General features: G+C 42.0%; 1 protein-coding gene across 4 annotated transcripts in view; it reads left to right on the forward strand.

Moving 5' to 3' along the window:
• The window catches only part of FOXO3 (forkhead box O3), a 114,786-nt gene that overhangs the window by 4,296 nt on the left and 97,664 nt on the right, over window positions 1-12,826 (forward strand). The window lies entirely within an intron of this gene.

Consider the following 12,826-nt stretch of genomic DNA (forward strand, 5'->3'; position numbering starts at 1 on the left):
ACTCGCTGGAGGCGAACCACGGCCCTCGAGCCCCAAGTTTGGGGCGGGTCGCTTGTTCATTCCCAGCGGCACCCGGAGCCAGTTTGGAAGCAAGCAGCTTTGGCAAACCTTTGCCTCTTCTTCCCTGCCCGCGCTCACGTCTTTATTTCTTAGGAACGTGTTTCTGGTAAACCTGCCCCCCTGAGTTAGCCTTTCAGATATCCGGGAACCCAGAAGGACCACCTGAGTTGGTGGGGGCGGGGAGAGGGCGTGCCGGCACACCTGCTGCTCTGCGGAAGCCGGGCACTGGCTTTAGAGGGTCTGGAGAGCTTGGCGTTTCCTCCAGGCCCCTGGGAGGGAAGTTGGATAGCAGCGCCGGGGCACAATGGCTTCTCCCTACAAGTGAACCTGAGGAGAGGCGCTCTACCGGCCCATCTCCTCCTCCCCGGGCGCGGGACACGTGGTCAGGGAGAGGTGTGGAAAGGCCTATGATGTAATGACTTCCTTGCAGTTGGGCATCGGCAGAGATGAACTCCTCTGACCGTGCTGGGCTGCTGATACCCAACTGCTTCCTGGGTACCTCTTCCTCTTGGCCTCATCCCCTAAGACAGGAATGCCTCAGTACCAGGCCAGAGAGCCCTGCCAGGGGGAGATGCTATCTGTCACTTACCAGATGCTTCTACAGTGCAAGTTAGCCTTTTTCTGAGGTAGATGCTTCTTCTAACCTTTCCTTCATTGTCTTTGGGGGAGCCCTGTATCCATTCTGGATAACCAGAATCCATTCTGAGTTCCAGTATGGAATAAGAACACTTTAACCTCAGTGAGTGAACTGACCCATTGGAGAGGAACCGGTTTGTGAAAAAGCTAAAGAATTCATTGTAACTTGCTTTAGACTTCAATACTGCAAAGCACCTTTACAGACACTTTTATCATGGCCAGAATAAAATGGCCTTGGTCAGATTCTTAAGGAGTAAAATGCATGCATTGGTATTATTTCACAAATCTCAGTCATTTCCTTGAAGAAAGGTATGAACTTAATATTTGGCTTAATTTTATTGCTTTGCAAAGGAATGCCAGTTTTGTGATACGAGGACTTCTTACAGAAAGGATGAGACTTAAGTTCATTTCAGAGCAGTGCTAATATGTTACTGCACTAATGTAGTGACTTTAAAGTCTTTTTTTTTGCAGGTGATAGTGAGGGTTAGTTTATGTATAGTGTCAGGGAGGGATGAATTTATAGGATCTAAGATGATGGATATCGGTTTTGCAATATTTTTTGAGTTTTTTATGCTTGAAACTTAGTCCTGAATGTTTTGAATTTAATGCAGAGGTTCTGTTAAAAAGTTCTCTCAACTAAAAAGCTAGCAGAGGAAAGGTTTTCACTTTTTCTGGATCTTTTTTAAGATTATAAAAAAGTTCTCCGAATAACATTCTTTATGAAAATAATAAGGCTAATAAGGATTGTAACAGTTTAAGTGTTTGATTTTTCTTGAAGATTTGCTTGAGGAAGTGGTATTAACAAAAGTGTTCATGAACTGAGACTGGCTATAGCTATATTTTCATGTACGGTGTAAGACTTGAGATAGAAAATTTGGGCCCACTCACAAACTTTGTGGTGTTATGTTATAACCAGTTTTTGGTCTTAGGGGTTCCCGTTTCCTTCTCTAATTTCTCTTTAAAAATCTTAGGAAATATTGTAAATTGAAACTCTCAAGTTCTATATGTTTAATGTGGCGCACATAGTTTATGATTATTTTTACTTCAGATTTTACTCTGGTTTTGAATATCACATGGCAACTAATCCTCGAAGACAATAGAAATATAATCTAGTTAAAGGGTTTCTGTAAGATGACCTTCTTCAAAAGATGCAGCCATGCAGGAACTTCCAAATCTTTGATGATGAAGAAGGTCCTTTGAAACTGTGGCTAGTTTCATATTCTGATTATGACTAATAGCCAATCTTTTTGTGTGTCCGTGGTTAGTGGGGGTGGAAGAAGAGGGAAAAGGGAGAGGTCAGGAACTAATTGTGACCCATTTCCATGCGTCCAAGTTTCAGGAGCTGATTGCTATCATGATTAGTCATCTTGGAAGCGTGCATAAGCCTTGAAACCATGCTACTTTCATTCTGAGTTATGTATAAGGCTTTTTTAATTTCTGAAATTGCCTAGAATTCAGGATTTCCTTTTCTCACTTGTGCACCTAGACACAGTCTGTAGGGTTTACTTTGCTACTTGCATTTTGGGCCACTGCATTACGAGATATAACCACAATTTTGTAGCCCAAATTAACACTTTAATACCAGAATGAAAGAACTTAAAAAGAGGCTTAGAGAGCAGAATCACTTTCAGGGGTTTGAAGCTCTGATTGCACATTAGAATCTTCTAAAAGTTTAAAATACCAAAACCCAGGGTTTCTTAAGTGGAATAACATGTGGCTTTGCATTTTTATTTATTTATTTATTTATTTTTTAGTTCTCAGGTGATTCTGATATGCAGCCGGGTTGAGGTTTGTTTATCTAGTTCAACCCCCTCCCCCACCCCCCCTTTTTTTATAGTTGAAAAACCTAATTTTTCAAGATAATGACTTTTGTAACATCATGTGGCTAGTTGCTGTGGGATAATTAGCCTCAGTTCTAAGGTCTGTGTCCTTTATTACAGCATTTTTCTCTTTAAATTGATTTTTTTTTCACCCTCTTTTAGCAAGGAAGGAGTGGTTTTATATAAGCAGAAGTTGCTTTCCTGAAAAGCATGTTTGTCTCTCAGACTCAACTATCTTGGTGCTTTTAGCAGCAAATAGATGACTATTTCCAGACAGAGCCAGTGTAGCTCAGTTCCCACCTCTGTGAGTATTTGGGAAACAATGAAGTGATGAAGGTGGCAGGCAGTAACTACTTCAAAGCCCTAACATTGTTACAAAAAGTTAACTCTTGGTTAACTTAAATTTGTCACTTGCTGGTTGTGCCTAGGGGAAAAGTGATGGCTATCTTACAGGTTCCCTTACCTCAGGCACATTAGTAGAATTGTAGAGTCAGATGTGGTTAAAAGGGGAAAAGGTTACATTTCCTTTAACTCAGATTAAGCTTGCTTGCACTGCACCCGTGGTGGATGGTGGAACTGCTGAGTTCTCTTGGTTCCTCCTCTTCTGGGCAGACATTTGGGACTCCAGGGGTTTTGTGGTAAAGCCTGCATTTCCCCCACTTTCTTGCCTACACCCCCACACTGGCATTTCCTGTGGGTCAAAACACAATCACATTAGGTGGCCCTGAGTTTCTGTGGGCGCTTCAGAAATGTCTTGACTGTTCTGGTGCTTCACAGGCTCCTTTGGCGACCTTAATGCAGCTAGTGCCTTCTCTATACACTGCATCGAGAGGGCAGCGTTTTATCAGCAACTTTTACATTAACTTTAAAAAACATTCCTTTTTAAGTGACCAAGGCTGTTCCCTGCTGCCTTGTGATTTTGGAGCACCTTACTAAAGGGAGGAATCAGCCCTTTGCTGGGCCCAGGTTGCCAAAACACTGTTTTGTCATTTCCTTGAGCAGAACTGTCTTTGTCAGTGATTCTCAACTCATATAGTTCCCCTTTCTACAAGAGCAGTACACTAGGGGGACTGTCTTTCCTCTTTTTCAAAGCTTTGTCATCGCCCTGTGAAGTGAAGAAATTGGCCCTTTCAAAGTTTGATCTGTAAGCCCCGTGTAGATTTTTAAAAAAGAAGCAAAGTGTTTTGTTTCTGTAGGTTTATCTGCTTCTTAGAAAATGAAATGAAACTATAGCAGGCTTATTTTTAGAAGATTTTAGGAGGGTTCTATTTTAAGAGAATGACACCACAGAAGAACATTTTGTAGTTAAACTTTTTTTTAATACTCTGTGATTCTTCTGAAGACCCACAAGATGTTTTCATTTGGAAAATGTTAATGACAAAGCATTGTCTTACTGAAAAGTTGGTATTTTCTTTTGGTTTAGAAAAAGTTTAGCAGTTACCATCCACTCAGAATTAGGAAAAACGGAGAGTTAAGACTGAGGCCTTCTGGTGAGGTAGCCTACTCACCATGGCTGATAAATAAAGTTCCAGAATCTTGGAACTGGAGAGAATTGAGAAATTTATTTTGTTTCCATTGACACTCTTGCGTTCAGGGAGCAGACTTACCTATTCTTGATTCCTCATTTTTCTCAGTGCAGTCTCCTGTATCACAAACTGAGATACCTCGAGGACCCATTTTGGCTTCTTGCTACTGTGGAAGGAGCCGGGCTGCATGTCTGTAGGTGGGTTAGCTTCAATGGGTGTGAGGTGGCTTAGCTTCAGTGGGTGTGAGATGGGTTAGCGTTGGAGGATGTGAGGTGGGTTAGCATCAGAGGATGTGACAGCAAGCTGGTGCACAGCAAATGAGCAACACATCACTGAGAAATCCTTGACAGTCACTTATATCACATCTCATTTCATTCGCTCGTTGAATATTTACTGCGGACGAGCTGTGTGCAGGGCACTGACGGCAGGACTCCAGGCACGGCACTGTAACGCAGGCATATGAGAGTCCAGTTAGCCAGAGCTGACCTGCCACTGGGCGAAGACAAAAATGAACATGCAAAAATCTGTGCTTTGTGATCTCGTCCTTGTTCATGGTTTTTGCCTTTTTTTTTCCTCATCTGTACGTGTGCTTTCTTCTACGTTTTCAGCTTTCTGTAGAAAAGTTCCTGGCAAGTGGCAAAAAGTTGGTGTTGAGTTCTAGCTCGGAGCAGGTCTCTTACTTCTCTGTAGGTGGTTTTTAGCTTTCTCTGGAGGTAGAAGGTCAATGTATCCTGGCTCCTGTGGTTTCGGGCTGTTTGGGAGAAGCCGGGGCAATTGCAAATCCACCTGGATAAGCGCATCTGTGAGTACCTGGGATCGTGGGTTGTATCTCAGGTGGCCTAGATGAGGATCGGCTTCCCTCTTTGAGTGGCTGTGGTGCCTTGAGCTGTGCTGCCTCTTGCCTCATGTTTCTAAGTAAAATAGACTGTTGTCCAGCATATTAAACTGTTTCACTTTATAGGTAAGGCACAGGCCAGAAGCATGAGAGGGACTGGCTAGGGACCCTCAGCTTGAGCAGAACTAAGAATGTTGTCATCAGGAGGCCCGGCGCTGCTGCCTTCGCTGTCTGCTGCAGGCCCCTGCGGTTTCACAGCTCTTGGTGTCTGTGCTGTTGGCCTGCAGGTCTGCAAGCTCCCATTTCATTTACTCTTTCCTGCTGTTTCTTCCCTGCTTTCTAGACTGGCTCACACCAAAGTAAGGGTTAGCGTCATAGGGAAGCCTGAGGTTCAAGTGGCCTTTCATTAAGAGAAAGTTGAAAGTCTGCCCTCTGCATGCACCCTACTTTACAAAGTGGCGAGTTCTCTCTGGCAGAGTTTCCAGAGGGATTCTTCACTGTTCTTACCTACTTCTTACGGGAGCAGAGCTGCGGGTTGAAACCAGGTCTGAATGTTCTGCATTGTGTGCCATGAGCATTTAAAAAAAAAAATCTGTTCATAGGAAAATTAAAGTTATATGTGAAAGAATTAGCAAGCAGTCTTTCAGATGTCAGGGCCAGCCTGCGGGTCTGCTGGGTGTTACTGTGCCGTTAGGCTACCGATAACGTCTGTATAACCTTCCCATTCTGATGGCTTTGCTCCCTAGAGTTGGTATCTAACAATTTTATTTCTCAAACGACTTTCACCTCTGTCACAGTCTCCTCCGTTGAAAAAATTTAAGTACAATAAGCAGAGATTGAGAGAATATTGGGATGTCTTGCTCCTCTCTTGTGAAACTCGTGTGTGTGATTGGTATTTGATTTGACCTGGGCTGTTCTCACATCTACATTTTAGTCATATCTTTTGGAGGGACTTTGATTTTCATTCAGACTTTTCTCTGCAGCACGTCAGTTGTTATAGTGTAACTACACAAAGTGAAATTAATTTGGGGCTAGAGAGATAGTATAGCAAGGTTCTGTTCCCAGCATCCCAGATAGTCCCCTGAGCCTGCCAGGAGAAAACCCTGAGCACAGCTGGGTGTGGCCCCCCAAAACAAAACCAAAGTGAAACTAACTTCTTTGATAACTGTGGTCCTTTCAGTAACTTGCTGCTCCAGTGCTTGTGTGCTATGAATAAGAGAGGTGACTTTCTGAGGATTTGCCATGCCAGGATGTCCCACTGCTCTGTGGGGGGAGAGAGTTGAGTGCAGAGCAGGAGAATCTCGTGGCACATGACTGGACAAGACCACTATAGGAATCCCCTAAATGTTTTAGCTTTCCTCTCATTTGAACCCACAACACATCCACAAAGATAACTTTGGCAGTTTTCAGTAAGTAAATTTTTATGATATTTGTTTTTCCTTCAGTTACCCAGTGTAGTTTTTATTGAATGAAACTTATTGAGTGATAGTACAGCAGGCAGGGCACTTGCCTTGCACACAGCTGGCCCAGGTTCAATCTCTGGAACCCCATGTGGTCTCCCGAGTCTGCCAGGAGTGATCCTTGAGTGTAGAGCAGGAGTAAACCCTGAGCATCACCAGGTATGGCCCAAGGACAGAAACCAAAACAAAACTACACCAAACAAACCACCACCAACAAAAACCTGAAAAAAAAAAAACAACCGAAAGCAAAGAAAGATGGGGGCTGGGGACAAGGAATGAAATATGTGTTCAGGAGAGAACAGGAGCTTAAAAAGAGCAAGCTGCAAGCAGAGAGATGTAGAGGCAGGCCCGTGAGATTGTGGTCGAGAACACAGGTGTGAGTGGGCAAGCGGTTTTTATGACTTTTTGTTTATATCAAGATGTTTGCACATGTGTAGGAGAGAATTCGCATAATTTTTTTTCCTTTGCTTCTGATGTTTAGTGAAATTAATAACTGACTCCTGGAGCCGCGGAGAGTTTATTTTAAATCCAGAGCCAGCAGAGGGAGTACACAAGTCTTAAGCTCATTTTGAGTATTTCCCCCCACAAAGTTAAAGTAATACTTGACTTAACACAAAATAAAATAGATGTACAATGCTTATAAATTTTTTAGAAGGAAACTGATCTTCTAAGATACATGGACCATTTGCTATCCCCAAATGGTTCACTGTACAAAAGCACCTTTTTTTTCCCCCAAAAAAAGCACTTTTAACTGAAAGATGTCCCCTACTGATTTTCATTGTTTGGCTCCCCAGCACTAATGACATATTTATGTTTAACTTGACATAATACCACATTTTTTCTGAGTGAGTCAGGTGTCTGCTTCCATGGAAGGGTTCTGTGTTTTAGAACTGTTCTGTTTGGGATATTTGATATTGTCCTAGACTATAGTTACCCCATGGGGGAGGTTAAAAAAAAAAGAGAGAAAAATGACAACATTTTCCATTAGATTTAGTAGTCATGAATCCATTGAGAATTTTAGCTGAGGACATTTAAAATTACGTAATGCTGTGAGTTGTCATCTCCTGCCGCTTTGCCCCATATTTTGGTACTGGTGGTTTATCTTAACTTTGTTTTTCCTCCCTTCCTTTTGTTGCTGCTGTTGCAGTAACCAGGGAGCACCAGCGTGCGTTTCATTGCAGAGCTTCCCCAGGGTCCCACATCTGGTTGTGATGCTTGCACACGAGGGGTCCTACTCATTAGACTATGCTGCTCACACATGGCAGCTGACGTTCACACGCCTTCTGTTTGTTGGGGTTCCACTTCTGGCAGGGGTGCGTGCTGGGGGTCCCACACACACCTGACTGGAGATTGTACATTGTGTTGTGGCCCCTGGGTCCCAGGTAGCAGCACCAGTGGCACCTGAACTTGACACTACACATGTGGGTGGCACCACGAATGGAACTCAAGGTCTCATACTTGTATGGCAGGTGCTGTTTTGCCCTTGAGCCACTCCCAGGGTCCCATTTTTTATGGGAACTGTAGTGGGTTGGAAACTATTTCTCTAAAAGTTATGTCTTCCTAGAATCCCAGAAAGTGATCTTTTTGGAAAACCAGTTCTTTTATAGAGGTAGATAATGATCACTTGATGATGAAGGGCTAATGATTTCCTCACAAGGAGATGAGAGAACTCTCTAGATGCAAGGTGGGGAAACCTAGATAGAGGTTGAAGAAATGTAGGTTAAGTCACGGAACAGCAGGGTTTTTCCAGAAGCTTCCAGAAGGGGCCAGGCAAATTCTTTACCCAGGGCTTGGAGAGGAAGCCAGGGCCCTGCGGGCAACTTGATTTTGGACATGTAGCATCTGATTCTGTGGGAGAATGCACTTCCATTGTTTGCATCCCCTGAATTTGTGGTCATTTATTTTGGTAGCCCAAGGAAACAACATAGGTTGGAAGAGACAGGCTGGGTTGCAAATAGAGATACACCTGGTTGTGATGCTTGCAACACGTGGAGTCCTGCTCATTAGACAGGCTGTTATCGCTGAGAAATTTCTGTGTTTGGAGACAGGGTAATCAATGTGTTAGCTAGAGGAATACAGACAATGTCACTAAGAAAAATGAATTTCAGGGGGAAAAGAAGTAGAAATCTTACTTTCCTTGTCTACTTTTCAGCTATAATTGTCATTAGTGTTAAGTTCAGGTTTACAGTGTAAAGCTGTGTTGTTTTTGTACATTGAAGAATGGCCTCCAAAATAAGTCTTAACTTCCATCACCAAGGCATATTTTTCCCTTGTAATTTTTAATTTTATTTACATATGTAAATAAAAATATAAAAAAACAACTTTTAAATTTTATTTTACTCTTTGCACCCTATATGTCGGTGCTTAGGGATCACTCCTGGCAGGGATTGGGTGACCATCCATGATGCCTGGGAGTGAACCTTAATCCCTATACTATCTCTTGTATACTAATGAGGACTTTTAACATATGCTCTTTGTAACTTTAATATGTGACACAGTGTTGTTAACTGTAGTCACCATGCTTTACTTGACATTCCTGGAACTTAATTATTTTATGAGTCAAATTGGTACTTTCGTGGTTTGCCCACATCTTGCAAAGGTTTTATTTAATGAAATTAAAGTGATTAAAGTGATAATCATACAGAGACTGCTTTCTGGTCATGTTTTTTACTTCTTTTAAAAACCTGCTGAGTCCCATTCCTGAAAAGCCTAAATTCTCCTTTTGTTTCCCAGTTAGGATGCTGAACTCTCTCCCTCTCATTGCTAATGGCGTGTGTCTTGGACTTCCCCGCTTTCCATCCTTTGCCAGTATCCATTTTTTTTTTTTTAACATACATTTCCACTAATGCTTGCATTAACCCTTGCGAGTGCTGTCTGGTGTGCTTATCTTAGAGTTACAGCTGACTCAGGTGACAGCTTTGAGTGGGGTGGGAGTGGTCTTCCACCAGTGACCTCGGCTCCCTCCCTTGATTTTTGCATGAGCTCCTATTCACTTTGTAGAAATAGAATCTGTAGGTTGGAGAGATAATACAGGGATTATGGTGCTAGCCTTGCAAGGGCTTGGGTCTGATCCCCACATATGGTTGCCTAGCAAAGCCCAGAGGAATCTCTGAGCACAGAGCCAGGAGTAAACCCTGATTACCATTGAGTGTGGCTCCAAAACAAAAATAATTTTGTCATAAGCCTGTTGGTTTGGGCATTCTCATTTGATTACTGCCTCATGTGACCATCGCTTACTATGGGTCAGATACAAAGTGTACTATTTAGAACTTAATGGAGTGATAAATAGTATTTAGAAATCCTTTGGCTTGAACTGTTATCTCTGAGAAATTTCTGTGTTTGGAGACAAGGTAATCAATGTGTTAGCTAGATGAATACAGACAATGTCACTAAGAAAAATGAGTTTCAGGGGGAAAAAATTGCAAGGAATTCCTGGTAGAAGTTTGTCGGCCAAATCAGATATAGTGAAATATATTAAAAATATTTTTTGAGGTGTTTGACTTTTTGCAGTGCGGTAGCCTAAGGAGTTTAAAGGCAGACTGCCAAGACGGAAACAGAAAATGTTACATAATGCAGGTTGCTGGCCAGGTAAAATGTTTATAGGTGAAGACATTACTGCTTTTGTTTTCAAGGTAAAAAGTATGTATGAGTTCAACCTAAAATGATGATTTTAATTGGCTTTAGGAATGCAGTACTCATGTACCTTAAGATGAAATGTGGCCGGCAGGATACTAATCCTATGTGTTAGGAAACATTTCAGAACTCTCAGCTTCATATAAAGATAGGTGAGTGGGGGCTGGATAGTGTCCAGAGCAGAGGAGACTGAACCCCAGTGATAACTGTGGCCAGGCAGAGCTGGTCTGGCCGATGTTAAATGTTGCCAGGGTGGGGCCGGAGGCACTTGGCAGTAGAATGTGTCACTGGCCTCTGGGTGGGCTTTCAAAGGAGTGCTGCTCTGAGTATAAGCTTGAAGTCTAAGGAGGGCGTAGTGTTTTATTAAAAAGCTTGTTCCCATCATCTTGAAAATTGGTACTACATTAAAGAGATCAGGTGGCTAGTTGTCATTATTCATATAATTCATGTCTCAAAACTACTTTTTCTTGATGTGTCCTAATAATTGTTTTTAAAAAGATGCAGCTTTCATTATAAATTGCCTGGGTATTTTATGATGCCTGATTCCATATTTCATATTAAGCTGTGCTGATTGATAACTCGGGCTTCTTGTTCACATCCTCTCTTGCCCCCCCCCAATTGATTCAATTAAAAAAAACAAAAACTCTGATAGTTTTAATTTTCTTCTAATCCTGTAATAGTTTTATAAAATAAAGCATTTTTTTCTAGATCTTTCATAATTTAAAGCTGAGGTTTGCTATAGATATTTTAGAGTTTTTCTTTACTGTATCTGTACTGTTGTTTCTCCTGGCTTCTATTTCAAGTCAGGAATTTGTTCCTGTCAACCTTCAAGCATTTGTATCTCAGCCTATGTAGGCACTTTTTTGTAGTTGTTGTTCAGCTGTTAGAATCAGAAGAGAGTTTCTTTGTTCACTAAGTTTTTCAGTGGCACCGTAAGTACTTGCCAAGTATGTACCTATTCTGCAAGTTAACAGTACCCTAGACTAAATTTTAAGTAAAATACTTTTTTAAAGTGTTTTTTTCTTTTTAAGAAGTGAAAATTGGAGCTCTGAATTTAAGCATTCCTCTGACTTGCTTTAAAAGAGTAAGGAGTTGAGGCCAGAAAGATTGTACAGCAGGTAAGGCACTTGTGGGTTGGATCCCTGGGACTACATATGGTTGGTCCCTGAACACCACCAGGAATGAGCCAGATGTGGCCCAGATACCCTCCTCCCCAGTTAAAAAAAAATAGGGTCACTTTGATCGGGTACATCTGTGAACCTTTGTGTAACCCTGACAAACCTGGAATGGGACTTAGGAAAATGTGGACCTGATTGTTCTTGAGGTCTCCTTGCATTCCCATGGGTGTGAGTGTGCTTGCTTTGACACACTTAGACTTGGAGGCTCCTGATAGCTTCCTGGGTGAGCTTGTCTACTATTTCTTGAAATGAGTGACCTAGATCAGGCCTTCTATCTCTAACGCTGTCCAATAAAGATAGACTTACCGCCCTGTGTTGGAGTAGATGCATGTCCTCCACTGAACTGCATTGTCTCAACCAGTCCTTTTCAGTCTATCTCCCTTTCCAAGAAAGACCCTTCTTTCAGGCTGAAAGATGAGAATCTTTCCAATCCGGGGCATATTTAGGCTTTACTACACTCAATGGCATGTCACTTGCTAAGATTAAGTTCGACTGTAGGCATTTTACAGTAGCTGGCCTTTGGGGGGGGGATAGAAGGCATCTCTAAAATCAGGACTGCTTTGAGTTAATTTGTGGGCAGTTCCTACTGGATAAGGGAAATGCCATGTGTTAAATGTAGAAAGCTAATTTGTACCAGTGCAGACTAGGGTGCTTTTTATACAGATATTAAAATAACAACTTCTAAGTACTATTTGGATGGTTGGAATGTTTCCCTTTGAAGAGCAGGAGAGCTAGTCATCTGTAGGAAGGCCACCCACTGGGCGTAAATTAGGGAGGGGAACACTAGGACAAAGGTGGAGGGTGAAATGCCTCTGTTGGAAGTGGGGGAGGGGAGAGGAAATTGGGACATTGGTGGTGGGGTGGGGGTGGGGTGAGTGGGTTAGGGGACACTGTTGAAGGGATTCTTACTGGAACGTTGTAGGCCTGAAACTCAAATCACGAGTATCTTTGTAATTTAGTAACTCATGGTGATTCAATTAAAAAAAAAAAAGAAAGAAAAAAATTTTTGTCAAAACTACAGTTCTTATTTTTAAGTTGCACTTCATAATTTTCTAATCAGATTTAAAAAAGAAACTTTAGATGGAGAAATCAGTTAAAATAGTTAATGCGTCTACAATTGGCAGTCTGTTTTTTTCCTACAGTTTGCCCTGTTAAAATGAGCAAGAGAGATAATTGCATCCGGCATCTGTCTTTGTTACCTGCCCCAAGAATCCCTGCTCTGTTCATTGGCCACCAGAAAGCTGTCTTGTGTTCTTAGTGATCTGTTTTTAGTTCATCATTCTGCCTGTAGCAGTCATAAAACTGTCAAAAGTACCCTCATACCCTCCAGTTGTTACCCACATATCTGTGTTTCTCCGGAGGGAGAAAATAACTTGGTTTCGTCCCTCTGCATCACGTGATTTTTTAACTTTGAAGACTCATTTGTCAGCGTGGTTACTGGGAGGATTTTTCCAGTGACCAAGTCCTATGAGAGTTCCTTTTGAATCTCTTTCCTCCTGCCTCCTCTTTCAGAAAAACATTTACTTTTGCTCAGAGGTAAATTTTACTTTTCTAGTGCGTGTTTCCAGACTTTAAATTACTTGTCTGTGAAAAGTTAAAGCTCTCTGTTCCCAAATCCCTGTTAACTCTTTCAAAATAAATAGCACCCCTTGTTAAAAAGGCTTCCTGATAGATTCTT

This window comes from Sorex araneus, chromosome 4, assembly GCF_027595985.1.
Source record: "Sorex araneus isolate mSorAra2 chromosome 4, mSorAra2.pri, whole genome shotgun sequence".
Lineage (NCBI taxonomy): Eukaryota > Metazoa > Chordata > Mammalia > Eulipotyphla > Soricidae > Sorex > Sorex araneus.